Genomic DNA, 5,612 nt, shown 5'->3' on the forward strand with positions numbered 1-5,612 from the left:
TCGCACAGTATCGATGATTTCTTTTTCTTCGACTGGTATGTGAGGAAGAAAGAGCTATTGTTTTCATTCCAAAGGTCCGTATCTTCCCCTTTGGTTGTTTCTACGGTTTTAATTTTTTCTGCCAGATCTGGCCCCACATTTACAAAGAATTCATTAAAACCATTAACCACATCTTCTGTATTATTAATAACATTATTTTTGTCCACAAAAAACTCAGGGTAACCAGAGCTTTTTGCTCCATTTCTAATGACACTATTTAATACTTTCCATAAACCTTTCATATTATTCTTATTATTCTCTAATATTTGATTATAGTATTCTTTTTTACATATCCTCAGAATATGGGTTAATTTATTCTTATATCTTTTATATTTATTTTCTGCTTCTGAAGTTCTATATTTTATGAATTGTCTATATAGTGTAATTTTCTTTTTGCAGGCATTTTTTAGGCCATTAGTGATCCATGCACTGTGAGTTTGTTTGTGTCTCTCTCTGCATTGTTTCACAGGACAGTTTTTGTCATAAAGTGCTTTAAAGATGTTTAGAAATTCATCATAGGCCTTGTCAATATCATCTCTCTCATATACTACCCTCCAATTCTGCTTTAGTAAATCATTCTTAAATGCAATTATGTTATCTTCAGTTCTCAATCTTTTGTATTTGAAATGGTTGGCGACTTTAGGTTTCTTAGAACTGCAGTGATAGACAATAAAAACAGGTAAATGATCACTTATGTCACTATATAATAGTCCGCCTACTGTATTGTTTCCCATAATGTTTGTGAATATGTTGTCTATTAATGTAGCAGAATGAGAAGTGATTCTACTAGGTCTGGTAATTTTAGGATACAAACCCATACTGTACAATGTATTGATGAAGTGTTCTGTCATTTTATGCTTATTTGGATTCAACAGGTCAATATTGTAATCCCCACAGATAAACATAATTTGTTGTAATGATTTAGTAAACATGTTTTCTACCCTATCTGTAAATGTGTCAATACAGGTTCCAGGAGCTCTGTATATACAACTCACAATAACATTTTTAGACTTTTCAATATTAATTTCTACTGTAACACATTCAAACAAATCGTCAACAGCTGTTGTCATGCTCTCCACCACCTTATAGTTCATTCCTTTATCCACATAGATTGCTACACCCCCTCCACTCTTATTCCTTCTGTTTGTATAATTCAGTTCGTGGCCATCCATCTCAAAATCCACACCTTTCTCAGTACTGATCCAGGTCTCTGATATTGCTATGATGTTGAATGGGTTCTTAAACTGACTTAGATATTCTTTAATGTTGAGGAAGTTGGCATATAGGCTTCTGCTATTGAAGTGGATAATTGATATGTTCTCTTCTGATTGACACGTTACATTGAATTGCTCTTCTGTGAAATAGTTGCAGCTGTTGTTGATATTGTTCAGAAAGTTGTTTCCCGGATCAATGTCATTTTCCATGTCCTGTGCTTTATGCTCTGTATATGCAAAAGTATCTAGTCTTGATGGAGATATATGTATATTATCTGGAATTGTCATGGTAGTGTTTTATTTTCGTTACCTTGTCTGATTTGATTCATTGGTATTTTTCCAGTTCCTCCAGGTCCCTGATGATTAACACTTTGGCTTGTTCTGGTGATCCGTTAAGCTTAATGAAGATTTTGCAGTTTGCAGTCCATGTTGATTGTATTTTTTGCTGTTTTCTCAGGAATCGGGCCTTTCTGGCGATCTCAGCATTTCTTTTAGTGAGGTGTTCATTCATATATACATCCGAGCCCTTAAGCCGTCTTCCCTGATTCAGAAGTTCAGTTTTATGTTTTCTGTTGGCAAACCTTATTATTATTGCCGGTTTATCAGTTTTATTTCTCCGTGGTAGCGGGTGGCAGGCCTCGATGTTGTCGCTGTCAATCTCTATTCCCTTGGTGTTGAGGAAGGCCGTTGTTACCGAACAAATTGTGGCCCGAACAACTGGTGATATTCTATTATTTTCGACAGATGTATTGCGGCGTGTACCTTGAGGACCCATTGTTGACTCACCGGGAAAGAAACATCTCGATCGCTTCGTGTGTTGTTCAAATTCATCTTTTGGTATATCTGACTGAATAGGACGACTTTGATGCACGTTCAGTACGCGTATGTGAGGTTGTGGGTGAGAAGCTGATATCGTGAAGCTTACAGTGACGACTAGAACATGACAAAGTAGGTGACTGTGGGGATGCCTGTGCAAAACATTGCGAACTTTAATAAATCATTTTAACAATATATTTTTGTCAGAGTTTCAGTTGTACATCGTTCTTAATGTGATTTATAGTAGCTTTGATAGCTGTCCATACCTTCAGACCGCCTCTATGTGAAACACAAGTTGTTTACTCACAGCCCGAAAGCAGCCTGGAAATGGCAAGCTGTGATCCGCTCCGAATAAATGGTGATACAACTTCTCCAGCCATTCTCAAGCGATCAATGTTTTTATTAAATACCTGTATCCCTCTCATCACAACACTACGGAGCCCCTAAAGGGACATGGAAAAGAAAAAAAAAAGAGAGACACAAAAAAATAAAGTCAGGATAACGGATTCGTTATCCTGACTTTATTTTTTTTTGAGAAAGTTACCGATGCACCAAGGAGGAAGTGGAACACGAGACAACCATTTCATTGCAGACTTTTATGTTTACGTGGGGAAATGACAGTGCATACATTATTTGAGATATATTTTGAAGTCAGACTTAATTGTATGGACATTTCGGCCAGGGGTGTAGAGCTATTGGTTCAAGCACCGGATTGGCAAAAAACAGGAGAGTCTGTAAACCAGTCTGCTTTGATCTATGAATTAATGTCCGTGACTCTCAGAGTACCTGCTGCCCGCAGCTCTCACACACACACACACACACACACACACACACACACACACACACACACACACACACACACACGCACGCACGCACGCACGCACGCACGCACACACACACACACACACACGCACACACACACACACACACACACACACACACACACACACACACACACACACACACACACACACACACACACACACAGAGCCAGTGGCAGACTGGCCATCGGGACGTTCGGGACGAATCCCATTGGGCCGGTACCGACGTGGGCCGCCCGTTGACGTGGGCTGGGCTGGGTGCGAGTCCCGGGCTGATTTTTAGTCCCAGTCCGCCCATCATGTATAGCTGTTCAATGAAGGTAAACACAGTGTAGGCGGTGCGTAAAAGTTCTTTGAGCGCTGGTGCTGCTCTTCTCTGAGTTACACGTCCCGCTGCCTCCTGGAGTGACCACACACCCCTGGCCGAAATGTCCTTAAAGTGAAGTCTAAATACGATATATATCTCAAATAATGTATGCACTGTCATTTCCCCACGTAAACATAACAGTCTGCAATTAAATGGTTGTCTCCTGTGCGCTTCACTTCCTCCTTGGCGCACCAGTAACTTTCTCAACAAAAAAAAGTGCGAGATACTTTCTGGTGACCATGAGTGCTCACCAGAAACGTTCTCGTGCGCACGAGTTAGTATCTCGTGTGCACCAGATACTAACTCGTTATCCTGACTTTTTTTTTTCTCCCTCTGTTTTTTTTTCTTTTTTCTTCATGTCCCTTTAGGGGCTCCGTACACCACAACTCTACACTGTGCAGAAAAAAATAACTTACATGAAATAACACGTGTTATTTCATGCAAGTTATTTTTTTTTTATTATTAAAGTTCGCAATGTTTTGCACAGGCATCCCCACAGTCACCTACTTTGTCATGTTCTAGTCGTCACTGTAAGCTTCACGATATCAGCTTCTCACCCACAACCTCACATACGCGTACTGAACGTGCATCAAAGTCGTCCTATTCAGTCAGATATACCAAAAGATGAATTTGAACAACACGCGAAGCGATCGAGATGTTTCTTTCCCGGTGAGTCAACAATGGGTCCTCAAGGTACACGCCGCAATACATCTGTCGAAAATAATAGAATATCACCAGTTGTTCGGGCCACAATTTGTTCGGTAACACCGTCACCTGTAGCTCCACAGATGTAGCATTCTCCTCGCTTGTGTCCCCTCCGGTCATCCTCGTCGCCGCCCGAGCGTATGAGCGGGGTTTCGTCTCCAGTCCAGTGATTACGATGTTGTTAATTCGGGTGTATTGTTCCAGCTCATCCACCCGATTTTCCAGCGAGAATATCCTCTTTTCTTTTTCTGAGTTTTCTAGCCTCAGGGCTTTAACTTCCTCCACCAGGCTCATAATTGCTATCTGTTGCTGTCTTACAACAGATACCTCCTCCATCAACATGTCTGACGACCGTTTAATGTCGTCAACCTCCTCAGCATGCAGAGGAATCTTTTTTGGTGGCATTGCGTTTTGTTTAGGATTATTGGGCTGCTACTCTCACCACGTGCTCTCACTTTGAATGGGGTGACGTCACTTTTAGCCGAACTGCATTTTGGGAAGCGACGTGGAGCGTTGCTGGCGGAGCTGGCGTCAAAAGTTGAGCAATGTTCAGCTTTTGACGCCTGGACGGAGGCGTCAGCCAATGATATCCCGTTTATGCAAATCTGCCAGTACAGCGCTAGCCAATCAAACCGCGTGAATGCTGGGAGAGACTACGCAGGTATTTTCCTCATATTCCAAAAAATGGAGGAGAAATTAATTATAGCGGTAGTGAATCACCTGGTGTTATATGATCAGTCCTTGTTCATTTACCGGGATACAAACCGGAGGAGCCAGGCATGGAGGGAGGTGGCAGAGACAGTGGGTGGAACTGGTAGGTTTTCGCCAGTTTGGGGAGTTTATATTATGATATTCTGAACAAACTGTGCTGTTGTATTTGCTGTAACGTGTCTCTACTGTAGGCTAGTTTTATTATATGTACAGCACTTTGGCTCGACCAAAAATCGTTTATAAATGTTTATAAATGTGCTATATAAATAAAACTTGATTTGATATATCCAGTGTACTTAATTTTAACATTGAATGGACAGCTTGCAGGCATAGACAGTATATTTAGCCAGCATGGAATGTAGCATAAAATAGCACCATAGACATTAATGTCATAAATGTTCATCATATAAAGTGTGAATGTAAAACCTTTTATTGAAAAAGGTAAATGATAAAGGGATTTGCTTTTCATTAATGTAGGAATAATTTAGTCAATTCTTCAAGTAGTTCAACAAATTAACTTTATTATTTCATTAGAGGAATTGTGCAGGACAAGGTGGAAGTCTCTAAGGGACAGGTTCCGGAAGGAGAAAGCTAGGGAGAAGGAGGCAAAAAGAAGCGGGGCAGGGTCGTCAGGGGGATATAAGCCCTGGCGTTTCACGGCAGTGATGGGTTTTTTAACCCCATTTCTCATTGACCGTGAGACGTCCAGCAATATCCCCCGGCAAACCCTGCCTCCACCCCCCTGTACTACTCCTGACCCCAGCCAGGTGGCAGAGGATGAGAGCCAAAGCCAGCTAGATGAAAGCCTTGGTGAGACTCAGCCAGCCAGCAGCCAGCAAGCTGACGCAGGGCAGACAGGAGAGGAGGCAGGGCAGACAGGAGAGGAGGCAGGGCAGACAGGAGAGGAGGATAATGTTGAGGGCCGGGGAAAAAGGAGAA

This window comes from Pseudochaenichthys georgianus, chromosome 7 (genome assembly GCF_902827115.2).
Source record: "Pseudochaenichthys georgianus chromosome 7, fPseGeo1.2, whole genome shotgun sequence".
NCBI lineage: Eukaryota > Metazoa > Chordata > Actinopteri > Perciformes > Channichthyidae > Pseudochaenichthys > Pseudochaenichthys georgianus.